Source organism: Narcine bancroftii, chromosome 2, assembly GCF_036971445.1.
Source record: "Narcine bancroftii isolate sNarBan1 chromosome 2, sNarBan1.hap1, whole genome shotgun sequence".
Lineage (NCBI taxonomy): Eukaryota > Metazoa > Chordata > Chondrichthyes > Torpediniformes > Narcinidae > Narcine > Narcine bancroftii.
The window spans coordinates 346,964,025-346,991,615 of record NC_091470.1 but is presented as its reverse complement, the minus strand read 5'-3'; the positions used below and the strand labels follow the sequence as shown (position 1 = coordinate 346,991,615).

Here is a 27,591-nt window from a genome sequence, read left to right as displayed (position 1 = left end):
CTAAACTACCCCAAAGAGAAAAAAAGAAAGAGGAGATCGACTCACATAACAATCATCCGATGTCGCCATGGTTGGTGCAACCCCAACAGCAGGAGAGAAAAGAAAACTACTACAAATTTAAACCCATATATTTCTGGGCTGGTGGGGTGGGGAGTCTGCACCCACAGTCGGGTGGCCCCGACCTCCGTGTCGATGGAGGAAGAAGAGGAAGACATTGCTGGATTAGAAGAAGAGGAGGAAAAACTTTTGGAAGAAGCAGAAGGCTTGACAGAGGGTCGGCCTGAACTGAGATAAACTTTTAAACTTAAATCAGACCCAGAATATTTTAATCCTGCTTTATCTGATATATCCAGACAAATGGAGAATAAAGAGAAGTTCCTGACCAAATCCATTGATGGAGTTGTGAAATCATTAACAATGGTTCTAAAGTAGAAAGAGAGTGTTGTCGAAGCATAGGACATTACTCCACAGAAACAGGCCTTGTGGACAGCCGTTGTGGACATGCAACAAAATTAAAATGTTTTTTTTCTTGTCACACTTAAATCTTTTGTTTTGAATACTCTCCAGTCTAGTCATCCAATCTTTGATTGCAACAGGTTTTGTAAGAAAGAAGTTAAACAGGATGTTGGAGTGGAATGCAATACACAAACATGCTGGAGAAACTTGATCAGGGGTCCAGGCCCAAAATATTGGTTACCCTTTACTTCCTATGGATGCTGCTTGCCCGGCTGAGTTTCATCAGAACATTTGTCCGCAAAATAAAACAGAAGTGTAGAGCGTAGTGTTACAGAGGGAAACATTTAGATGATAAACAATGCAGGAGTATCATTTTATGAATCAGAGATCCATTTTGTAATCTGATAACTGTCCATGAATCTGCTTGTATGTGTTTTGAAACTTGTGTGTCTTCTGCCTGAGGAGAAGAGGAAATATGAATGTGATTGGGGTGGGATTCGTCCTTTCATAATTTGATTGCTTTTCCAAGGTAGCAGGAAGTGTGGAAGCAGTCAATAGAAGGGAACCAGAGTAAAATTCTGCAGATGCATGTCATCTTGGATCAGTCAACCTGGTTTGCATGGATGACTTGTGCTAAAGGCCTTGCTTCCATGTTCTACAGCTTGTCGGCTCTAAGGCATCTAAATGGAAGAAACAGAATGCAAAGAAGAAAGGTTTAATCTAACTGAATTGGTCCGTCCACTTGGAAATATTCTCATTCACCTTGCCTTTTATAAGTTCACATACTTTATGCAATGCAGAAAGAAATGTTTTGACCTATTGAGTTGATGCTGGCTCCCCTGCAGAGCAAACCTAGCAGTTCAATTCTCCTTTACCCATGAAACATTCTCTCTCACATGCCCCCTGACCTCTTCTTTTGATCGGCTTTCTATTCTCCTACAGACTTGGAGCATTTTACAATCACCAAGCCATCTACTGGCACATATTTTGGGAAGGGAATGGATACAAGAGCAACTGGTGGAAAACTCGAAGAATGTGCAAATGCCACACAGCTATTATTATTGAGGAAAAATTTTCTTCATGCCATCCCTTTGGAATAAAAATGACTTGCTCTCAAGCTAATTCTGTGTTTTCTGGGTTACAAGATCAGACATCTGTGAGATCTCCAGATTCTGTTACAACTGGAGCAGGAAGAATTTGATAAGTCAGATGGAGAGTGGTTTTGAATGTGCTGCCCTCTGTTCCTTTTCACCTAGTCTACCTATATTCCCAGCTAAGGGATGAGAGGTCATCAGTACCTTCTTTAGATGTTTCATCTCCATTTTGAGTAGTTATGGATGAGAGTTTTATTATATTAAGAAGAATTTGAGAACTCTTAATAGGTTTAGATCCACCCCATCTATTACAAGCAATGTTTCACCCATTGCACTGTTGCTGAAGTCAGGATGGTCTTCTGGCCGGTGAACCTATGGAAAATGACTGGCCCAGGTGGAGTCTCAAGACTTGTCCTGAGAGTCTATACAGATCAACTGGAAGACATTTTCACAGATATATTTAATCCCTCCCTGCAATGGGCTGCAGTACTCATCTATTTCATGAAGGCAAATCTCTCATCATTATTGAGAAAAATCACAATGTTATGTTTAAATGACCACTGACCAATGGAAGTGACATCCTCCATCATAAAGTGCTTTAAGAGGCTGATCGTGGCTCATTTCAACATTCAGACACCTCCACTTCAATTCACCTACAAGTCAAATAGATTCACAGCAGACTCCATCTCCCTGGACTCCATTCAGCTCTGAGGAAACCTGGACAACAAAGACACAAATGTTCGACTGGTAAAGGCATTGACATTTATAGATGTGGTGATATGTTTCCTCCATTGTATATAGTTATCATTGTCGGTTGTATATATGGAGCTGGCCTGCCCACGGATGACTCATACCGTACGGCTCCTCCCCCGTGGTCTTGGGCCATAAAGGACGAGCCACCTTTCCCTTGCCACCATTCCTATCCTGGGATCCGGGTCAGCAAACTTCTTCTGTGTATTAAAGCCTATCATTCCCTCAGCTTGTTTCTGTGGTTACTGGTAGTGTCCTACAATTTAATACATAAAAATGATCTCTCCAGTAATGGAGAAACTGCTGCACCCCGATCGACTGGAAGTGGACCACCAATTCCCAGGAGCATCTGATAAGCAGTGGATAAGCTGCTTTGGTAATTTCCTCGAGGCTGCTGCCGACCTGGTGTTTTCTGATGAAAAGAAGTTCAAGGTACTACAAGAAAGAGTCAGCCAGCGAGTGCTTCAGGCAATCAGGGGCTGTGCCATGTACACTGAGGCAATGGCTGAGCTCCAGGCCCTCTATAAACTGAGGATCAACGACGTCTACTCCCGTTATCTCCTGGCTTCCCGCAAGCAACAAATTGGTGAGTCAGCTGAAGAATTCATTGGTGCCCTGCTCATGCTGGGAAAAGACTGTGGGGGGCGGTGCAATGGCTCCTGTACCGGTGACCCAGTGCGTCGAAGACCTAGTCCGGGATGCTAGCGTGTCGGGATTGAGGTCCGATTACATTTGGCAGCGCCCCCTCCAAGAAGACCAATTGCCACTGAAGCAAGCCATCTAGACGTGGCCAAGCGCAATGCAGAATCAATTGCGGGCAAAAGCGGGCTCTCCATTTGTGTTCCAAAAATGTCACCATCTTGGGAGATGGCATCGAGGTCAGGTGACCCGACAATGGCAGCGGTGGTGACTGAACACACAAAGTCCTTTTTCTGCAGGCAGATGAAGCACCCACGACGATTTTGTCCAGCGAGGGGAGCAAGTTGCTCAGGATGCCGAAAGAGGGGACACTATCTGCAGGTATGTCAAGCTAAGACCTCCACTTGAAGCAGCATGGCATGTATGGCTGATAGGCAGATGCCACCCCTAGTTCCGATACAGACCACGTGTGTGGGGTACCATCTTACCCACCACAGCATGGTCTTCTGCATGGTCTGTGCAGATGCAGCCTGCTCTGCCGACGCCACTTCTGCCTTCTTTCCCAACCTCAGCAGCCATAACCGCGTGGTCAACATGGAGACCGCCATCTTGTGCATCGGGCCTCCACACTGACAGCTAAGATGACACACCGATCCTGGCATCTGTAATGCTGAATCAGACCAGCCCTAATCCGATCGCCCACTCAATGATGCAGATCGAGGTGAATGGATATGGAATGAACTGCCTATTTGACAGTGGCAGCATGGAGAGTTTTATTCACCCAGACGTTGCCTACAGACTCTTGCTCCCAGTCTAGCCGATGAGCGACTCGATATCGCTGACAGTCAAAGACCACAAACTGACATTGGGGGGTATTGTGTTGCATTTCTGATGCTGGGGGATAAGCATTATGATAATTTCTCACTACTTGTTATGCCCCAACTCTGTGCACTGATCCTCTTGGGCTTGGATTTTCAAAGCCAGTTCAAAAGTGCAACAATGGCATTCGGAGGCCTCACAGTGATAAATTTACAACTCATGGACCCCTCTCACCCACCCCCAGTGCCCAGCTCCGGCCTGCGGCCTCACCACCCTTCGGTTATCCCCTCACCCTGGATTGTCGACCCATTGCTACCAAGAGCAGGTGCTAGAGCACCGAGGACATGTCGTTTATCCGGGCTGAGGTTCAGTGGCTCCTGGCGGAGGGGATCATCACCCCGAGTACCAGCCCCTAGAGAGCCCAGGTCCTGGTGGTCAGGGGTGGGATAAGCCATGAATGGTCATTGACTACAGTCAAACCATTAATCGCTTCTCCCAGTTGGTCGCTTACCCACTTCCCCAAATAGCCGATAAGGTCAACAAGGTCACACAATATTGTGTATTCTCGACCATTGACCTTATGTCAGCCTATCACTCTCCCTCTGCTCCAGTGACTGAATTTATACAGGTTTTGAGGCTGACGGGAAACGTTTTCATTTTCTCCGGGTTCCCTTTGGTGTCACCAACGGCATCTCTGTGTTCCATAGGATGATGGACAGGATGGTGGAGGAGCACAATCTGGCAGCAACTTTCCCCTAGCTCAATAATGTCACCATCTCCAGCCATGATCAGCAGGACCATGATGCTAACCTAGCTAAATTTCTGCGGACTATAAGGTCCCTCAATACAATAAAAATTGTGTCTTTAATACCAATCGCATGGCTCTCCTAGGATGCATCATGGCACATGGTGTCATTACACCAGACCCCGACCCCATGTGGCCCCTAATGGAGCTCCCAGTTCCGAACACCCTGAAAGCACTGAAGAGATGCCTGGGGCTCTTCTCCTACTATGTGCAATGGGTGCCCAACTATGCCGATAAGGCCAACAATGTTTAGGCCCACAATGTTTCCGTTATCGGTGGAGTCCAAGGCTGCTTTTCAACAGATCCGAGAGGACATGGCAAAGCCACGATGCATGCCGTGGATGAATCCATCCCTTTTCAGGTGGGGTGTGATGCTTCCGACTTTGCTTGCCACACTAAACTAGGCAGCCAGACCAGTAGCCTTTTTTTCCCATACTCTCCATGGCTCTGAGACACGGCACTCCTAGGTCAAGAAGGAGGCACAGACAATTGTTGAATCGGTCTACCACTGGCACCACTACCTGGCTGGGAAATGATTTATCCAACTGGCGGACCAACGAGCTATCGCCTTCATGCTCAACATGAAATAGCAGAGTAAAATAAAGAATGACAAGATCCTCAGGTGGAGAATTGAGCTCTTCACCTATAATTATGATATCTTGTACCGGTCAGGTAAACTCAACGATCCGCCTGATGCCCTTTCCCGGGGACATGTGCCAGTGAATATCTCGACTGTCTCCAAGCTCTACTCTATTTTCTCTGCCATCTCAGAGTTACGAGACTGTTCCACTTTAAAAAAGATAAAGGTGGATAAATCTCCGGGACCGGACAAAATATTCCCAAGGACACTCAGGGAGGCTAGTGGACAGATAGTGGGCCATTAACAGAGACATTTAGGGTGTCACCGGCCACGGGGGTAGTGCCAAAGGATTGGAGGGTGGCGCATGTAGTTCCGCTGTTTAAGAAAGGGTCTAAATGTAAATCTGAGAATTATAGGCTTGTGAGTCTGACGTCTGTGGTGGGCAAGTTGATGGAAAGTGTTCTGAGGGATGGTATTTACAATTATTTGGAGGTACAGGGATTGCTTGGGAGTAATCATCATGGTTTTGTCAGGGGTAGATCATGCTTGACAAACCTGATTGAGTTTTTCGAGGGGGTTACAAAAAAGGTTGATGAAGGGAAAGCTGTGGATGTTGTCTATTTAGACTTTAGTAAAGCTTTTGACAAAGTTCCCCACAGGAGGTTAAGAAAAAAGGTGGAGGCATTAGGTATAAATAAGGAGGTAGTGAAATGTATTCAGCAATGGTTGGATGGGAGGTGTCAGAGAGTAGTGGTAGAAAGTTGTTTGCCCAATTGGAGGCCGGTGACTAGTGGAGTTCCTCAGGGATCGGTCCTCAGTCCACTATTGTTTGTTATGTATATTAACGATCTGGAAGTAGGGATGGAGAATTGGATAAGCAAGTTTGCGGATGATACAAAGATTGGTGGTGTTGTGGACAGTGAGGAAGATTACTGTAGATTAAAAGGTGATTTAGAAAGGCTGGAGGTGTGGGCTGAGAAATGGCTGATGGAATTTAATACAGATAAGTGTGAGGTGTTACATTTTGGAAAGGCAAATCTAAATAGGTCATATGCATTAAATGGTAGGCTATTGAGATGTGCAGAGCAACAAAGGGATTTAGGAGTTATGGTAAATAGTACCCTCAAGGCTGATACTCAGGTAGATGGTGTGGTGAAGAAAGCATTTGGAATGTTGGCCTTCATAAATCTGAGTATTGAATTCAAGAGTAGGGAGGTTGTGCAGACTAGGGCTTTTTTCTCTGGAGCGTAGAAGATTGAGAGGGGACTTGATAGAGGTGTTAAGATTTTAAAAGGGACAGACGGAGTAAACGTGGATAGGCTTTTTCAATTAAGTGTGGGGGAGATTCAAACTAGAGGGCATGGCTTAAGATTGAAGGGGGAAAATTATAAGGGGAACATGATGGGAAATTTCTTTACGGAAAGGGTGGTGGGGATGTGGAATGAGCTTCCGACAGATGTGGTCGAGGCGGGATCACTGGTTACATTTAAGGAAAGACTAGATAGTTACATGGATAGGAGAGGACTGGAGGGGTATGGACCGGGAGCTGGTCAGTGGGACTATGAGGGTGGGGATTTGTTACGGCATGGACTAGTAGGGCCGAACTGGCCTGTTCTGTGCTGTAAGTGGTTATATGGTTATATGGTTATATCAAAACAACATGCTGTCAGGTCTGCGCAGAATGCAGGCCGCAGTTCTACAGGCCTGACAAGGCACATCTCATTAAGGCCACTCATTGATTCGAATAACTGAGCATTAATTGCAAGGGTTCCCTTCCCTCATCGAACAGGAATATTTATTTCCTGAACGTTATTGATGAATACTCCTGGTTCCCTTTTGACATCCCCTGTCCGGATATGACCTCAGCCACAGTGATTAAGGCACTATGCAGTATTTTCACCCGGTTTGGGTACCCCACTCACATTCACAGTGATCTGGGATCCTTGTTCATGAATGAGGGGATACGGCAGTACTTTCTCACCAGAGGCATAGCCACCAGTAGGACCACCAGTAATGAACAGGTGGAATGGGAGAACGCCACTATTTGGAAGGCAGTGCTCCTGGCCCTCAAGTCCAGAGACTTGGCAGTGGCGCACTAGCAGGATGTCCTGCGAGAGGCATTGCATGTCAGTTGCTCACTCCTTTGTACTGCATGAACACCACCCTTCATGAACGCATGTTTGCCTTCCCTAGGAAGTCAGTGAATGGTTCCTCGATTCCTCCATGGTTGGCAACACCAGGCTGGTCCTGCTCAGGAGGCAAATGAGGGGCCTTAAGACTGACCCAATGGTTGAAGAGATGCACTTCATTCATGCGAACCTTCATTACACCTTTGTGAGGTACCCCGATGGCCATGAAGACACTGCACCCGTCCAAGATCTGGCACATGCCAGAGAGCCCATAATCAATTGTTACACTCCCTGTAAACCCTTCATTTCATACTACCCTGCAATGGGGCTCACTCTTAGGGACAGACTCACCCGGGATACCACCCCCTGTGGACATCACTCCAATGGGACCTGCTCCCTTCAGGGTACTGACCCCGCCTCCCTTCAGTTCTGTGACCGACATCGCCCCAACACAGACAGTTCCTTCTCCATCTAGTCCAATGGTGACCTTGCCTGTAGACACTCGGCCAGTGGAACAGCAGACTACTCCCATCCCTGCTCCCCACAGGTCCCGTAGACAGAGGAGGTCACTGGTGACCCTGAATCTTTAGTCTTGGCAGTTTTCTTTCTGTTCTAGATCTAAGGGGGGGGGGTTTCTGTTCTAAAAGGAGGGGTGAATGTGGTGATATGTTTCCTCCATTGTATATAGTTATCATTGTTTGTATATATGGAGCTGGCCCGCCCACAGATGACTCATAGCCTATGACTCCTCCCCCATGGTCCTGGTCCATAAAGGTCAAGCCACCTTTCCGTTGCCATCATTCCTATCCTGGGAACAGGGCCAGCAAGGTTCTTCTGTCTATTAAAGCCTATCGTTCCCTCAGCTTGTCTTTGTGTTTACTGGTAGTGCCCTACTGTAGAATCATGATTTGTTTCTATAACACAGGCAAGGACTATGGGATTGTTCTCTGTATAGGATTCAAATCGGTCTGATTCTCTTGTCATTCTTAGCTTTCAATAATGCTTATTTTGAAGTCCTGCTAAATTTTGATTCCACCATAATATGAATTATGAGATCCACGACATACCTACTTTCTGAGCAAACATGTTTCTTACATCTTTCCTTCAACATTTTTCTCAACTTTTTAAATATGTATATCCTAGTTCTTGAACAACCTACAACAGAGAATAGTGTCACTCTTTCTTTACCTTAGCTAAATCTGCAGTGATCTTGTACTCCTCCTTCTCTTCTCAATTCTCTGCTTCAAGAACAATCCCAGCTTCTCCAATTTAACTTTGTCAGTTCAATTCCTTTTCAGTTGAACCATTCTCCTGATTCTTACTGAACCATCATTGGGAACTTCATATTCTTTCTGTACTGACATAAACATTTTCCTCTTCTGAATAATGGTTTTCTAACTTACCTTCCTCAAAAATTCTGGAAGTATATGGCAGATTATGTGGTGAAAGGAAGGTTGAGTTAATGTTTTAGATTGATAATCTTTCACACCCAGGTTGGCACGAATGTTAATACCGCAACTTTTCCTTGACTGTACCTTGGAAAAAAAATAGATAAGCAGCTAATAATTCAAATATTAAATTTCAAATGATATGAGGTTCATTCTTTGACTACCACCACAATATTAAGATTTAGTGTTAATCTGGAATCTTGGCCTTGTGTTGTCCCTCTCTATGAATTTGCCACTTGGATTTATGAATGGTAAACTTCAACCTTGTTTAGGAGAAGGGGTTTTGAAATCTATTTCTTTTTTTTTATTTTGTTATGCTTTATATCAGGGGTGGGCAACCTTTTTTTAAAAAACTCATACTACTTTAAGTATTCCCTATGCCATCGGTGCTCGGTGATTAGTAAGGGATTGCTTAAGGTGGTATGTGGGTGGAAAGAAAATGTTTGAAAACCACTGTTTTAAACGTCCCTAATGGACTCATTATTCGCACAATTTTTTCAAAGCAAAATATTTCTCTAACAATTGGGTCTAGAGCAGTGATTCTCAACCTTCCCTTCCCACTCAGATACCACCTACTAATCACAGAGCACTGATGGCATAGGGATTACTTAAAGTGGTAGGTGAATTTTTAAAAAAAAATGGTTGCCCACCTGTGTTCTACTTTATTATCTTAAGTGTATTTTGGAACTTGTACCTTATCACCATTATTATTACTTTTCTAGATATGTAGCATATTTCATAATTGTTCAACTTTTTATTGTAAAATATCAATAAAAATATTTTTTAACAAAAGATATTGACTGTATCCCTTCAAGTGACATAAATTTTGTTTACCCTTCAGAACCATTTTAACTGCACCTTTACTCTGTTCACTCCGAATCAGATATGGTGTTACAAGCAGTTTGCAAATCCAGAGTTCTTATTTTATTACCGTCCCTGGTGATACAAAGTGTGAATAATAAAATTTATGTTTGCATCTGTAGGAGATTAATTCCATATTAACAGTTCGTCATTTTAAGTGCATTTGGGGGAAAAAAGTTAATAAACTGGAAATGGGAGGAGCAGAAATGAGCAGTTAGTTAATAGGAGGGAGTATAATAGTTACAAGTGCAGAAAGAGTTGGGCATTGAATAAGTCTTGATGCATAAAAAAGTCGTCAATGCATAATAAACATGAAGGGAGTAACACTAATTAAATCATGGAACATGCAACATTAGCAAATGGATGAGTATTGGAGTGGAAGAGTTATGAAATAAGTAAATCTCAGAACAGGAATGTTAGGCACTACCAGTAACCACCAAGACTAGATTGAGGAAACGATCGGCTTTAATATACAGAAGAACCTTGCTGGCCCGGATCTAGGTATAGGAATGGCGGGAAGGGAGAGGTGGCTCGACCTTTATGGCCCAGGACCATGTGGGTGGAGTCATAGGGTATGAGTCGCCAGTGGGTGGGCCAGCTCCATATATACAGTAGTCAACAATAACTAAATACAATGGAGGAAATATATCACCACAAGGAGGTTGGCCTAAAATGAAATAATCACAGAGCCACCCCGCCTTCCCTTGCTTGCTCATGTGGCCTCTCATCCTTAAACCGCTATTACCTCCTGCCTGTGCTCCTCCCCTTACCCCTCTCCCCTCCACCATTTTGTTCAGATACCTTTGGTTGCTACCTTGATGAAGGGCTCAAGCCTGAAACGTTGGTTATGTATCATAATCCTTTCTATATAATGTGCACGGTTTGATATGTTGAGTTTCTCCAGCATTGAGTTTCTTTTTTAACTTCAATCACAGTGTCTGCAGATGTTCGTGTTTTACTGCAATCAGTATTAACAGAGGTAATGAAGTACATTCTAAATAATCAAGAGTGTGTCATCACTAGCAAGAAAAGGTGTTTATATGAATTAATAATGAAATGTAATTTATATAAAGTGATTATTACCTAAATATTCACCAAATATACAGCCTGAGGAAAGAGTAATAGAAGAATTTGCCAGAGAACACAGAAAACAACGAGAAGCAAAGAAAATGAGTAAGTGTGGCCAAGATGGTAAAATCGCACTGAAATGCTGGAGGAACTCAGCGGTCTTTCAGCGTCCATAAGAGAGAAAGATATATTGCCTGAGCCCTTCTTTAAGGAATAAACAGCACCGGGTACATAATATAGTTGGCCAGTACAGCGGTCAATGCAAAGAAGATGAGGGTGGGTGGTTTTAATTTAAAGCAGTTCCAAATGCTCTTAAAGGAACTTGTGGAAAACTGCTCGTGTAAAAGGAAAGAGGTTTATGAAATGGATATACCAAAGAATTCAGGTGTTGGATGTGGAGCATAAAATCTGTGAGGCTCGGTACAACAATAATACCACCCAGAAATTTGCTGATAATATGTGATAGTGAGTAGTATAAAAGGGGCAATGAATCAGCATACAGGAGGGAAATTAAATACTTGACCTGGATGGTGCACCAACAACAACCTCGCACTAAATGTCACCAAAACCAGTGATCATTGGGGGTCAGAGGTGGAGAGGGTGAGCTAATTTAAATTGCTGGGAGTCCCCATTTAGATGATCTTTCCTGGACCCAACACATAAATAGAATAGTGAAGAAATCACATCAGCACCTTTAATTTCTCTAAGTTTTGTAGAACTTTGGTATGACACCTAAAACCTTGGCAAATATGGTGGAATGTGTGCCTGATATGGGGCCACTAATAACAAGCTCCATTGTCCAGAGAAATGCTATCTCATTTTCACTGTACACTGCAAGGTTTATGCTATGAACGACAAATAAATGTGACTTGATTGACAATACCTCTGAGTGAAAAGTCCTGGATAAGGTAGTGGACTCTGCTCAGTACATCACAGGAAAATATCTCCTCACCAACAGCAGCAATCAACAATGAGCCACACTACTCAGGACACCCTCTGTTCTCACTATTGCCAACAGAAAAGAGGTAAGGGTGGCCTCAAGATTTATACTTTCAGGTCCAGAACCATTGCCACACCTCCACCCCCCCCCCCCCCGCCCCCGCCAATCAGACTCCTGAACAACAAACTTAATCAGAGTCTTGTTTAAGGACTATATTTTGCACATTATTTATTATTAAATATTAATGTTATGTATTGCATAGTCAGTTTGTTTGGACTTCTTTCCTTGTTTGCATCCTTTCCTTTGTATATGTAACTTTTGTGGAGTACAGTTTTTATTGCACTACTAACAAGTAGTAATTCAGCCTGGCAGGCAGGAAAAAGAATCTCAGGGTTGTTTGTGATATCATGAATGAAGATTTTCACGTCCGCTGCAGGCTTGCTGCTGGCTGACGAGACCAATGCGGGACAGACGTACCCGGCTGCAGCGGCTGCGAGAGAAATTCTGTTCTGGGTTTGGTACTGCTGTATCGTGGTTCTTCTTCCATCTCCATTTGTCTTCAAGAGCAGCCCCACGTGCATTCTCAAAGGAGGAGACAGGCTGGTGAGTGGTGTGTCAGCAGGCCATGCGATTGGAGGTTGGAGCAGACCTTCTTTACCAGCAATTCTTGGATCTCCTGCTTGTTTTCATTGAACCAGCCTTTGTTCTTCTTTGTGGAAGACCCTAGGACTTCTTCGGAGGTCTGCAGGATGGTAGATTTCAGGTGTTCCCAAAGAACCTCTGGAGAAGGGTCTGTGGGGAAACTGGGATCCTCAAGCCTCAAATGAAGATTTGCCTGGAAATCAGATTTCACTTCAGTTAACCAGAGATTGTCAACCTGGAACATTTTCCTTGGAATGCCTCCTCTCTTTGGCTTGGGTTTGAAGTTGAGATTGAGTTGTAGTGGACAAGACAATGGTCTGTATGACACTCTGCTCTGGGCTTCATGAGTAAGACATCATGAAGAACTCTCTGGCATGCCAAGATAGCGTCTATGAGGTACCAATGCTTGAATCAAGGATGCCTCCAGGTTGTCTTCAGAGTGTCTTTGTGATGGAAAATGGTTTTAGTGATGGGGAGCTGCTGCGCCACTCTGACCGAAGGCAGCTGTTGTCATTGCAGCTTCCAACGCCATGTTGGCCAAGTATTCCTTTCCAGGTTTCTGGATCTTGATCTACTTTGGCATTGAAGTCACCAAGGATGATGACTTTGTCTTCTACAGGAGTGATTTGCCTGTAATTCACTGAGCTCTAATCTTTTTAAGCAGCCTCATGTGTGGCATTGTGATGTTTTCCCATTTTTTAGTTCGTTTTATTTGTGTGGGACTGTCCCTTTAGGAGACTGTGATCTAGCAGCAGACATCTGAGACAACATGTTCTTTACTTAATCAATTTTGTACTGTGAAGGGGAGAAGCCCGGAAGCAGAGACCATGTGACCAGCTTCTTTAAAAAGGCAGTGCACAGTTTGTTCAAGAGGCCATTTTAAGAAGGCAGCTCAAGAGAAACAGCTCTTCAACCTCCTTTGTGGGATTGAGAAACCCACTTAGCCTCATTGTGTGGTTATAAACAGAATTGTTAGATTTCCTTCTTTTGCTTACCGAGGGATGAGAAACCACTTTAACTGACCACTGAAAAAGAGTTTTAAAGTTGCAAAAGAAATACAGCACTCTACTTGACTGACCTGTGAAAAGGGTTCTCTATTGGGAGAAGAAGTACTGCACTCCACTTCGACTGACCTGTAAAAGGGCTTTTAATTATTGAAGAAGGCCCTCATCTAAAAAGGACATTTCTCTAAATTACCAGAGCATGGGTTTTCATAAGTTAATCGATCTTCCATTACCCTAGTCTCTTTCACCCACTTCATGAACTGCCCTTCTATCTAAGTGTGTGTTTCACAATTGTAAAGTCTATGTATCTCACCATTTACCTAAGGCCTGTGTGTCTTAAACAGTTAAAGCCTGTGTGCCTTCCCAGAATTAAGCCTTGAGCTGTAGTGGCATCGTAACAGGCAGCCCCTAAAAGACTTTTTGAAAATTCAATATACAACATTCGTTGTATGTCTTTTGAAGTAGATTTATCAGGCAAGATTTTCCCTTGAGGAAATTGTGCTGACTATCACCTATCTTGTCATACAACTCCATGAACTCCATAACCTCATTCTCAACAATCAACTCCAACAACATCTCAAACTCCGATGTTAGACTAACAGGTCTGTAATTGGCAACATTAGCATGATGCAAATGGATGAGTATTGGAATGGAAGAGTTATGAAATAAGTAAATCTCAGAACAGGAATGTTAGGCACTACCAGTAACCACCAAGACTAAGAATGATCGACTTTAATATACAATAGCCTCACATCTCCGATGTTAGGCTAACAGGTCTATAATTTCCTTTCTGGTGCATCCCTCCTTTTTCTAATAGTGGGTGAACTTTGCAATTTTACACTTTGCACTTGAACCATGACAGAATCTATTGCTTCATGAAAGATCATTACCAAAGCTTCCACAATCTCTTTAGCTACTTCTTTCTGAACCTAAGTGTGCATTCCATCTGGTCCAGGAGACTTATCTGCCCTTGCACTATTCAGCTATTCTGTAATCATGAATGTACTTATTTCTCTTCCTCAACAACCTTGAAAGTCAAATGCTCATGCATTCCACAGTGAAGAAATGTAAAATTTTCATTCAGTTCCTCTGTCATCTCCTTGTCTCCCATTACAATTTCTACAGTGTCATTTTTTATTGATTCTATGTATTTCTTATCTGCCCTCTTTTTGATTCTTAATATACTTAAAATAGCTTTTAGTATACTTTTTGATATTTTATGCCATCTTCCTTCCAATGTTGATTTTTTTCTCCCCCATCCTAATAACCTTTTTAGTTGCCTTTTGCAAGCTTTTAAAAGCTTCGCAGTTCACTATCTTCCCATTAATTTTAACTTCCTGGTATGCCTTCTTTTTTGCTTTTACTTTGGGTTTCACTTCTCTTGTCAGCTGCAATTGTGTCATGTTTCCATTCAAACATTAGTTCATTTTTGGAATATATCTGTCTTGCACCTTCCTTATTTATCACAGAAACTCCAGCCATTGCCTCTCTGCCATTGTCCTTGCTACTGAGGTTTTCCAATCAACTTTGGTTGGTTCCTTTCTGTCATCCCCTTTATTCCATTTGTTTAAATCTTAAAATTTAGACATACACCATGGAAACCGGACCTTCTAGCCCACAAGACCATGTCACCCAATTACACCCAATTGATCTACAACACCCAGTACATTTGGACTGGTGGAAGAAAACCAGAGCACCCTGACAAAACCGATGTAGACACAGGGAAAAAGTACAAGTTTCTTACAGACAGTGCTGGATTCGAACCCGGCTCACAGGCACTGTAACAGCGTTGCACTGACTGCTACGCTAACTGTGCTGCTCTTGTAATTATACAATCTGATTTTAGTTTCTTCCTTTCAGACTAAGGGGCGAATATTTATCATATTATGATCATTGCCTCCTCAGGTTTCCCTTACCTTCAGGGCCCTTATCAAATCCGATTCATTACACAATACCCAATCCAGAATTCCAATTTCCTTGGTAGGCTCAATCACAAGCTGCTCTAAGAAGACATCCTGAATGCATTCCTTCTCTTGGAATATAGCACCAACCTAGATTTTCCCAGTCAACCTGCATACTGAAATCCCCATGACTAGTGTAACATTATACTTTTTGCATGCCTTCTCTACTTCCCTCTGAACTTTTCACACCACAATGCAGCTACTGTTTGAAGGCCTGCTGCATAAAAGCCATGTCTATCTTTATTGAGATTTTCATTTTACTATTTCTTAAACATTCTTTGTGGATTAGATGGGCATTCCTCAAAATTTACCTGTTCTTATTAAATTTTATCATTTACAAGAAGTGGATGACAAATCAAAACTAATTTATGATGACAATGTATTCCTATGTGATCAACTTCTTTCAATTTCATTACACTTTCGGATTCCCAATAAAAAAAAAACACTTTAAAATTCTTTGACCTTCTGTCACAATCAAAATCCTGCAGATAGCAGTTTCAATTTCACAGTGAATTCAATTTTCGACATCTGGACTCCTGCCGCTCCCAGCTGTAATTCAGCTCAACTCTGAGACACCATGAAGTTTAACAAATGGCAGTTTTGCTCCAGGGCTGACTGCAACATCTGAGATGAGTTTATTTTTTTATTATTCTTATTTTGCTGCTGTTGAGCATTTAACAAATTACCAATTATATTAGTATTTTATTTAATTTCTGAACGCAAATGCTCCGCTTCAACATGCAGTGCTGACCCAGATGTCAGATCATTCATTTCAGGTTAACTTACTGTGACGATCAAGTTGTAATCATGGTCGTGAATAAAATTTCTAACTATGATTTTGTTGAAGGTCAGCTTCCAATTTCCCCAAATGTTTAATTTCACTGAATCCAGATAGCATAAACTTCTATCTTTTTAATTTAAGACATACAGCACGGTTAATTTGGTGCAGGTAAGTTGGACGTAATTGGCCCACAACCCCGTGTCACCCTATTACATCAAATTAACCTACACCACCCCCCCAGTACATTTTTGAATGGTGGGAATAAATCGAAGCCTCTGTGGGGGGGGGGGGGGGGGGCGGAACCAAACAGACACGGTGATAACATAAAACGGTGTGGGATACTGGTGTGCTAACCATGCTGCGCACTTGAGAAGCCAACTAACCTCCTTACATCTCACATGAGAAATGCTCTGATTGGAGGAAAAGGAGAGCTCATGCTTTTTTTTTCTCTTTGGACCGACAAAGGATGAGAGGTGAGTTAAACGACATATAAGGATATTAGGGCCATAGATAGGGTGGACAGCCAGCACCTATTTCCTGGGGCAGCCATAGCAAACACTAGAGAACATAATTTTAAGGTGAGTGGAGGAAAGTTGAGGAGAGATGTCAGAGGTAAAATTTTTTACTCAAAGAATGGAAAGTGCCTGATGTATTGCTGCTGGTGGTGGACATTCAAAAGACTTTTAGATAGGCACATGGATGTAAGAAAAATAAAGGGTAATGTGTGCGATGTACGGAAACATTCGATTGTTGTGGTGTTGGTTTCCAGAGATCAGCATAATATCATGGGCTGAATGCCTGCATTTGTGCTTTAATGCTCTATGTCCTATGATTCTGAGGGCACAGATTGACTTCCCAACCATCACTCACCCTAAGGAGAAAGAGTCCCTGCAAATGAAGTTGAAAGCACAGAACAGGCACTGAAGTCCATTGAACCTTGTGCAATTACTCTAATCCCACACTTTTATTGCCCTTCCAGTGACCAATTAGCCCATAAGTCTAGGCACCTTTGGGATATGGTAGAAACCACACCACCAGGCAAAAGCCTATTCAATCACAATGGATGGACAACTTACATACTGACAACAATTGAGGTCAGGTTGGTTCTGCCCACTGCACGACGTTGCCATTATTATATATGGATACAAAATGAACAACCATTTGGAAGCAAGAAAATATCTTAAACAGAATTCATAAAATTTGGTCTCAAGTTAAATTTCAAAGGCCATAATTCAATGTTTAGCTTCAAATTTTACTTTTGAACACACAGAACCGCAAGACAAGCACATGGCATAGCATCTCTTTTAAATTTTCTAAAGCTGTCTGACAATCTTTAGTCCACACAAATTTCTCCCCTTTCTTCGAAAGATTGGTTAAAGGAAGGGCGACCTCAGCAAAATTTCTTGTAATGTCCTGCCATTCCTAAAAACCTTCTCACTGCTTTCTTGCCATTGGAAGTAGGAAACTCAGATATTACATACACCTTAGCTTGAATAGGTGCAACTTTTCCATGGCCAACTACATAACCCAAGTACGTTCCAACAGTTTAATGATTATAATTGTACAAGTTAATGTCCTGAATGAAATGAGTTATGTAATAATTATGGTTATGCTTTTAATTGACAAATTATATGTGATATGTACATGATATGATTTGATTTGTGTTATTATTAGTATATCTTGTGTAAAGGGTCTTTGTTAAACACAATAAAACTATTTTTAAAATGAAAAAGAAAATAATGTACTTGCCCAGAGTGAAATGCATTTGCTTTGCATCATTTAGAATGTAACTGGATACCTAATACCATGAGCTATGCTTCATGCATTCCTCCAGAGGCAGAGCTATGACACAGATCATTAAGTCTTCCAAGGAGGACCTATCCCAGGTCAAGTACATTGGATGGAACCCCATTAAGAAAGGCCCTATTGCTTTGCTCATATCTTTGCCTTCCTAAATGCACTACTGCTTTCACAACCGTATATACATGTACCTGGCGACCAGTACCCAACCTCATAAAACTCACAATTTTTCAAGTTACTAGGGGCACCTGAGAGAGTGCAGATGCTTGAATCCATAACAAAAAGTGATCTGGTGGAGAAACTCAGCAATTCAAGGTGAGGGAAAAAGGATTTGTTAAATGTTTCGGCTTGAAATGTTAACCGTTCTTTTTCTCCCACTGATGCTGCTCAACTCACTGACTTCCTGCAGCAGACTGCGACTGGTTCTCAAACGTCATTAATACACCAGTCTTTCAGATTCTTGGTTGTCAAGATTACGTCAACTGCAAGAAGATTATATATATTTTTTAAATTTAGACATACAGCATGGTTACAGGCCTTTGCATGCTGCCCAATTACACCCAATTGACCTGTAACGCCCAGTAAGTTTCGAAAGGTGGGAGGAAACCGGAGCATCCAAAGGAAACGCACGCAGACACGGGGAGAGAACACAAACTCCTTACAGACAGCGCGGGATTTGACCTTTCTCCCAATTGCTAGCGTTGTAACAGCGCTACGCTAGCTGCTACCCTATCTGGGCCACCCTTTTTTATTTTATTCTCTGTTGTGCTGGTAGCAAAAGGATAGATGGACAATCAGTGCAATTAATATGGAGAGTGATGTGAGGTTTGATGCAAAATCTTAATTTAGCCTCTCAAATTTGGCCCTTATTGTGTACAATATTGCAGTACCTGATTATTCTGAAGCGGCAAAGTTAAAGATATTTTAAAAATCATCCAAGAATGCACTGCCAAAATAGATTGTGGAATCAGATTCAATGTAACTTTCCAAAGAGAAATAGATAACTATTTGCCAGAAAAAAAATAAAGACATTCCTTTGAGAGCAACCATGGGAGTGGGACCAATTGGCTAGCACTTTTAAATAGCCAACACTGAGATCAAGGGTTAAACAATCTTTTTCCATGCTGCAGATGTCTTATTCCCTGTCATAGGCATGGGTCCAACCATGTGATGCTCAATCTCAGATGCTAAATAAAATCACTTTCAGGGTTTTAAATTAGGACAGTTTTTGCTAAAAAAATTTTAAGAATGCTTGAGAGGGCCAAATTTTGTAATTTATTATACAATAATTTCAAATAAAATAATTCAACATAAATAAAATAGAATTTAAATTCAAAAAGGTCCCTTGCATTTATATCAAAATTAAAATTAAAAATCAACACATGTCATATTAAATATGATTTGTATGTCCTTAAAGAAATTAGGTGTCATCATGTGAAGGATGAAAATTATATATTTTCCTTCACTCTTTTTTTGCCACACCATACTGTGTGGGACATCTGTCATTTAGTACCACTAGACAGTACATAGTATGTTCACAGATACAGCCGCCATCTGCCAGGAAAGGCTGAAGCCTCTGCAAAGCCCCATGACCTTGGCTTCCAGTCAGAGGAGAACACAAGTCTAGCTCATCAAACAGATGCTCAATAGGTAAATTAACTGCTTCAGAGGAAGAAGTGAGCAGAGAAGGTAAAGGCTGGCTGTTGATTAATTGAATAACCTTCCACCACAGGCATATGCTACTACAAAAAGTTTCTTGTTTCTCTCATGCAGTCGAAGAAGTAGCTTATAACATCATAAGTGTCGGGCAATTGAAAGTAAATTACATTGCACCCCATTGGTCCAATCTCCTGTTACCAAACATGCTGTAAAGGTACCAAAGCCTTTGTTGTTCCCAGCACTTTAAGCCTGAAAGCATAATTCAAACAGTTGAATGCAGAAGAAGAAGCAGCTTTTGTTGGTTTGTTTTCCGTAGGCTGTATTGTCAAATATTTTGAATAATTTTGGACAGAATGCTTGTTAAATTCCAGCAGGCTTTTTTTTAAATGATTATAGTTAAACAGCTGTCCTGGGGCAGGATTAATGTGTTAGCTTGAAAAGCTTTGATGAATTACCCATCTCTGTTGAATGGAGTGCTAAATGTTACTGATTAAGATCACATGAGCTAAACAATTAGTCCAACTCCTCTAGAGGTAGTAACTCATAGTTCAACAAAGTTTTGACCCCCATTGTTTGTGGTGGAATAAAAACAGGATAATACACAATTACAAAATGACAGTCAAATCTTTGGTTCTAAAGCTACTTTTTCCATTTTGTGATCTACTAAATTACCAAATGAACCTTTGATCTGCCCTTCACATTATAATTTATTTTGTTGACACACAAGAGATTACAGATGCATGCTGAAGGAAGACGAAATCTGGATCAAGGGTTCTGACCCAAAACATCAACAATTCTCTTACTCCTGATGCTGCTCGGCCTACTGAGCTTCTCTGGCATGTATTTTCCTGCTTTCTTTTGCTTCTTGTCGTGCGTCGAATGACTCAAAGACTTGTTGACTCAAACAAGGCTTAAATGAACAAAAGACTGGAGAGTCGTACATTGAGGTCAACCAGTCTGGACTGACCTGGATCTGGTTATGTGCAGCCCTTTATGACCTGGCCAGTAGATGTGGCTACGGCTCTCAGCCAATCATTATCATTATATGCAAATATGTACAATGGTGATAGGATTCCAGTGCTCTGAAAAGCCAAGACACCAAGTCTCCTGCTCTTCCAAAGTCCAATGATTGTAGAAAGTTATTCTGTGTTTGCTCCGGCAGGAATCTCTCAGAATCTGCCTTTGTTATTGGTGGGAAAGCAGCTACGCCAACACAATTTGTGAGATATCAATTTAAAACCCGAGTGGCTTCGTGAAGCATTTTGGGAATATGGTCAATCTACAGAAAACCAAATTTTGTGGCATCTTCACTTTGCAATTAGTTCAGGGTCACAAAAGGGTATCTTTATGCTCTGAGCTGATTTCAGATAGCAATTTCCTGTTAATCCAATTCTTGCTGGAGCTAAACAGGAAAGTCTGCAGACACTCTGATTGTATTGTAATACAGGTACTCCCCGACTTGTAACCTATGCAACTTACGCCCATCTGCACATATAACTGAAAAATTGTTTAAAAAAATAAAGAAAAAAATATTAAATTTACGTTGTTTATGTGGTACTTGACAAACTATAACAGGGATACAGGGCATGTAAGATCCAAAATGTGCATTCTTACCTTGTAAGTCAGCATCGCAGGGTCCATAGGTTGGGCGCGGTCATCTTGATTCCTGTGTGCATAGGTATACAGTTCACGTATTGGAGTTCGGTGGGCACATATGCTGGAGTTAAGGGCACAAATCCAATGTTATTAGGGTGCTTAAATCTTGTTCATGCACTAACTGAACTCCAATACCTTGTCCCCTGTAAGGATTCCATTCCTTTCTTTAAATTCCTTGTCTCCCTCGCATCTGTATCCAGGACAAGGTCTTCCATGCCAGGTCATAAGAGATGTCCTCCTTCCTTAAAAACTGACTTTCCATCTACCATGTTCAACTTGGCCCTCACCCACATATCCTCCATTAATCACATATCTGCCCTGGCCCACTCTGCCACCATGCGTAACAAGGACAGGATTTCACGTGTCCTCACCTACCACCAGTCTCCGTATCTTCCTTCAGCATTTCCACTCTCTTTTATATGACCCCAACACCAGACACATATTCCCCTCTCTGCTTTCTACAGGCACTGCTCCTTCCATGACTTCCTCATCCACTTTTCCCTCCACAACAATTGTCTCCTTGGCACCTACCCCTGTAACCACAGGAGATGTTGTACTTGCGCCCACACCTGGTCCCTCATCACAATTCGAGGATCTAAACAGTCCTTCCAAATGAAGCGACACTCCACTTGTGAATCTGCAGGGGTCATCTACTGCATTCAGTGTTCCTGTTGTGGACACCTCTACATCGGAGAGATGCGACAGACTGTGAGATCATTTCATTGAGCACCACGGTTCTGCCTGTTGCAATACCTGGGAGGTCCCAGTGGCCACCTATTTTAATTCCTTGCCACATGCCCTTGCTGACATGTCTGCCCATTTTCTCATGCATTGTTAGACTGAGACAACCGCAAATTAGAGGAACGGCACCTCATATTCCGTCTGTGCGCCCTCTAACCAGGTGACATTAACATTGAAGTATCTGGTTTCCATTAGCAACCCCATCCCATGACACTGTTGCTCTTTCTTTCTCTCTTCCCTTTTCCATCTGTCTGCTCAGATCTTCATTCACGGAGAAACCCCTCCACTCCCTTAATCAATTCTTATTTTTCCTTTTTCCTGGCCTCTTCTCCATATCCAATGATCACCTTTTGTCTGTTGGTCTGTACTCCTCTCCCTGCCAGCATTTCTCAAGAATCTGAACCAGTAAACACTGTGATGGATTTATGTTATTATTAATTTTTAGTTATAAAATTATATATTTTGTTTAGTAAAGGGACTTTGTGGGATGGACACAGGGGAAGACACAAAGGTATTTTTGAAATCTTTTAATTAGTAGAGTCAACCATTTTTGAGATGAAACATCTGTTAATTTATTGTTTAGTTTAAGCTGTATCAACAACCATAAAAGTCAGAAGTAATTCTTCATTGAAACTAAACACCATGGTGTTTGCTGAGAGATGGCATCTGTTCTTACAAGCTGGCTATTGCTTCAATGATCTGCGTGCACACAAAGCCATTCTGTGTGTGACTTGGAACCATCAACTCATACTTTTGGAAGAGATGAGATTTTGAACAGAACCAGGAGTAATGTCATGTCATGTGATTATGCCTCCAAGAAGGCATCTTTAGTATTGAACCAGTCATCACTTGAAGTCAGAAATTCAGTACCCTTCAGAGAGAGAGGTACTGTTATGTTGTATTCTCCTTGTCATGGGAGGAACACAGAATCAGTGGTTTCGAAGAGAAAGAGCCACTTTACTGTCTCTTTGTCAAAAGAGGGCAGTTCTATTGTATCCATTTTTTAAATGATCACTTCATATAACACTTTCCTGGGTGTGAACTCAATGTGTAAATGCATTCCATAACCTCCATGAAAGAGAGGGAAATCATTTGTGATGCGACGGACTGAGTGGCCACACAGCTGGACATGCAGAATCGCTGCACCGAGCGGCTGGCACAGTATGGTGCAGCCTCCCCTTCTTTGCTCAGGAGAAGCCCACATTTGCAGACCCGTGTGAGTTGACAGAGTGCGTTGCACGTTTCCCGAGAGACAATGACTCTGCAGCGCATTAACTTCATGCCCCTTTGTGAGGCACGCTGAGGCGCGCTGATATCACTCAACTTTGTGAGGCGCAAAATTGATTAATATAAAAACCAGTTGGTAGTTGACTCTCCTCTGGTAGCTGTGTTTCTAGAGCTCTGCAGTTAGTATTACTAAATTGGTGACCCCAATGGGTGATCAACGTTTTTTGAGCCCCAACAGTGAAACATAGTGAGAGAACCTGCAGAATGGACCCACTACTGCTCTGCATGTGGTGGCTGTGAAACTCTCTACCCTCTGGCCTCACAAACCAGGTCCATGGTTCCAGCAGGCTAAGGCTCAGTTCCACATTAGGTACAGAACAAATGAGACCACAAAATTCTGGCATATGGTCATTCATTAGATGAAAATTCTGCTGCTAAGATAAATGATTTTATCAACAACCTGCCCACGGAGGATCAATACTGATCTTTTAAGGCACACCTCCTCGCGACTTTAGGCAGGTCTGACCGGGAAAGAAGCATATGCTTTCTCCACCTCAATGATTTGGGGGACAGAATGTCATCAGAACTGATGAATGAAATGCTTGCATAAGCAGACGGCCATTTCAACTACTTAATGTTCAGGACAGTCTTCTTGGAACAGCTCCCTTGTGACATCACCCTGCTGCTCTTTTCTGCTGAGGCAGACAGACTTCAAAGGGTACAGCAGCCACGCTGCAAAGTTTCAACAGGTCACCTTGAACAGTCAAGTCAACGCAGCCGCCAGTTCACAAGCCACTGACGAAGAAAAAGCCATTGGAGAAGAATGAGTGGTGTTTCTACCACAGAAAATGGGGCAGGAATGTGCACCGGTGTGTGCCACCATGCATTTATGTGATTGACTCCCAGGGAAATGACACCACCAACCACCACTGATTGCTTTGGTGGTTGGCGACCAGACCGGCCTGTTATATTGCCACTGATCTTGCTACCTGCAGCTATTGTGGCAAACTCAGCCACAAGACGAAAAGTACTCCAACTGTTAAGAAGAACTGTTAAGAAATGCATCCTGGAGCTGCAGGAATGGAAGACAACTGTGAAAAGGGAGAATCTTCAGACGAGCAAGCTGAATCGACTTCAAGTGACGGCGAGGTGAGATCCCCTGTGATAGCTCAATTGACTATAAAGCTTTGGGGTTGTTACGGACTGGAACGGTCGACTTTGAAGAGAGAGGTGAATGGTGAGACTGCCGATTGCTTAATAGACTCTGGAAGCACTGACAGCTACATCCACGAGAAGGTCGCCAAAGCCTTAAATTTGCGGAGATATCCAGCGAACCGAAAGATATCGATGGCTTGTAGTGAACTTACAAAAACTGTACGGGATGAGTGTAAAGTTGCTTTAAATTTCCAGGGACATTGCCTTGCTGATGTGTGGCTCTTCATTATGCTGGACCTCTGCGCTCCTGTGTTATTGGGGTTAGATATTCAATCTCAGATGAACAGTGTAGTGTTAAATTTTGATGGGCTACTACCCACACATACCATCCCCCACGTTAGTTACTGCAGTGTGTCCGCATTAAAGAACAAAACTCCTTCCCTTTTCAGAGATTTATTCCCTGAGTGTCAGCCGATTGCCACTAAGAGCCATTCTTACAGCAAAGAGGATTGTGAGTTTATCAAACTGGAGAACCAGAGACTGCTTAAAGAGGGAGTAATTGAACCTAGTAAGAGTCTGTGGCGGGCCCAAGTGGTAGTCGTGAAAATTCACACTAAGAGATGACTTGCTATTGACTGTTACATGAACCTGGATGCCTACCCCCACCACGCATCAATGAAATGATTAATCAGATAGCGCAACACAAAGTATCACCAAATCCCCTTTAAGAAAAGGGAACGGCCCTATACGGCTTTTGAGGCTGATGGGGGGTTATACCAGTTTAAAAGGATACCTTTTGGGGTCACTAATGGTGTGTCCATGTTTCAAAGGGAAATGGATAACATTGTAACATTGTATGAGTTACAGGGTACATTTCCATATCTGGATAATATCACTATCTGTGGGAAAACACAGGCTGAGCACAACAACAACTTAAAGACATTTTTAGCAGAAACTAAAGAACTCAACCTTACATTTAATGAGGGCAAATGTGTGTTCAACACGACAGAGCTACCTATTCTGGGCTACATTGTCCACAAGGGCGAAATCCACCCCGACCCACAAAGAATGCCCCCCCCCCCTTAAGAAGTTACCACCCCCAGACTCAGCAAAAGCCCTTAAAAGATGTATGGGATTCTTTTCCTATTACTGCAAATGTGTTCAGGACTACGCCATCAAGGCACACCCTCTGTTTGACACTAATTTTTTTTCTTTCTCTCCAATGGCCTTGAAGGCTTTTGAGAGAATTAAAGATGATATTGCCAAAGCTGCACTTTCGTTCATTGATGAGGATGACCCTTTCCAAGTGGAAACTGATGGCTCAGATTGTGCCTTGGCAGGAACCCTTAATCAAAAGGGCAGACCTGTCGCATTCTTCTCCTGTACGTTACACGACCTGAACTTAAACATCCTGTCATTGAAAAAGAAGCCCAGGCTATTATTGAAGCTGTTCACTACTGGAGACACTTTCTAGCAGGCAGAAAATTTATTCTTGTCACTGATCAGAAATCTGTAGCTTACATGTTCAGTACTAAACACAAAAGTAAAATCAAGAACGATAAGATGGCACGCTGGCGAATAGAACTCTCAGCTTATAATTATGAGATCCAGTACAGACCGGGCAGGTGAAATGATTCCCTCTGACGTATTGTCACGATCTGCTGCTGGTGCTCAGCTGGAGGGGCTAAAAGAGATTCATAGCAGACTGTGCCACCCAGGAGTCACGAAGTTCTTCCACTACATAAGAGTTAATAACCTTCCTTACTCTCTGGAAGAAGTCAGGAAACTGACTAAAAGCTGTCCTGTTTGCGCAGAATGCGAACTGCAATACTTCAAAGCTCTGGAGGCCACTCTCATCAATGCAACCCAACCTTTTGAGAGGATTAGCTTAGATTTTAAAGGACCATTACCTTCCAACAACAAAAATATATACTTCCTTACTGTAATTGACAAATATTCCAGGTTTCTCTTTGCGATACCCTGCCCTGACATCTCGTCAGCGTCTGTCATTAAGTCACTTGACAGAATTTTCAGCATTTTTGGTTTTCCCAATTGCATTCATACCAATAGGGGCTCAGCATTCCTGAGCGCTGAACTGCAGCGAACCCTGCTACGGAAGGGGATTGCCACCAGCCGTACTGCGAGCAACAACCCACAGGGCAATGGGCAGGTCGAAAGGACTAATGCTACAGTCTGGAAGACTGTTAATCTTGCTTTAAAATCACATGGTTGCCCTGTTACCTGGTGGCAGGAGGTGCTGCCAGAGGCACTACATTCTATTTGGTCATTATTGTGTACTGCAACAAATCAAACATCTCATGAACGTATGTTTGCCTTTCCTAGGAAATCAGGAACTGTGATGGACTGGCCAGCTTGTTTGTCTGAGCCTGGAACCATGCTGCTGAAGAGCCACGTTCAGGTGCGTAAAACAGACCCCTAGTCCAAACAGTTCAGCTACTGCATACCAACTCCAACTACGCTCATGTTAAATTCCCAGACGGGAATACTGACACTGTACCCCTAAGAGATCTGGCCTCACCTGGTTTGCCCCTTCCTCACACCCCTACTCAGAGTGAGCCTGAGAGGTTGAGAACCCCCCCCCCTCCCCCCAGCCTGTGACCCCTAGTCAGCTTTCAGATGGCCATGCTGAGGCTCCACTGCCTCACGCTGGTGATTCTGGAGCGGGTCCAGAAGCCAGTCCTTCCGACACTACAGACTCAGGAACTTTATCAGTTCCTAAGGTTGCAAATGAGCCATCTGTTTTGAGACGAAGCACCAGAATTCATAAACAACCTGATAGCCTGACATATTCATAAAACATTCCATTATATTTCGATTGCTTGCTGGATACTGGCATATTTTGCCTGTTAGAGTATTCTCAATGCCAAACATGGTATCCATGTATCACTTGCTTCAGACTTTCCTAGCAGCTGTCCTTTTGATTTTAAACCTTCTTCTGCTGGAGGGAGACTATAGTGAAAGACCTTCAAGCTGTACTAATATTGGCTGTGGATTATCTCTACTGTTAAGGACACTCGCCTTGGGTATAACTGTGTATGCACCTATTGTCTTTCATTATTGTACCATGAGTTTCTGCTAATAAAAGCCATGATTGTTGTTTTTGTCCACTTCATCAACTAGCATTTCAACTCCCTGACTCCGGTTCAAGCAACTCATCATGGATCACCGTCTACACACGTTCCTGCTGCTCTCGACTTTACTTATTACGTCTTTGGTCAACGTCCATCCCGTGCTACACTCCTGCAATAACTGTATGAAGGGTCATATAAGTGCTGCTTCACAATGGATCTACAGCGCTATTGGACATTGGTGGTCGACCAGAACTTTTTACATGAGACAAACCGAAGCCTGCACA

At 42.7% G+C, this 27,591-nt stretch overlaps 1 long non-coding RNA gene across 2 annotated transcripts; it reads right to left on the bottom strand.

Annotated features, from left to right (window-relative positions):
- On the bottom strand, nt 1–26,744 carry LOC138752814 (uncharacterized). Of its 2 annotated transcripts, XR_011350965.1 has the most exons (5): nt 25,834–26,744; nt 21,051–21,153; nt 8,676–8,807; nt 2,116–2,267; nt 1–1,136 (listed from the first exon to the last, which is right to left on the bottom strand). It is a non-coding gene; the product is annotated as an uncharacterized lncRNA (long non-coding RNA). The 2 variants fall into 2 exon arrangements; XR_011350964.1 differs by lacking the exons at nt 21,051–21,153; nt 25,834–26,744 and adding an exon at nt 20,240–20,435.
- Nucleotides 26,745–27,591: the final 847 nt, after the last annotated feature.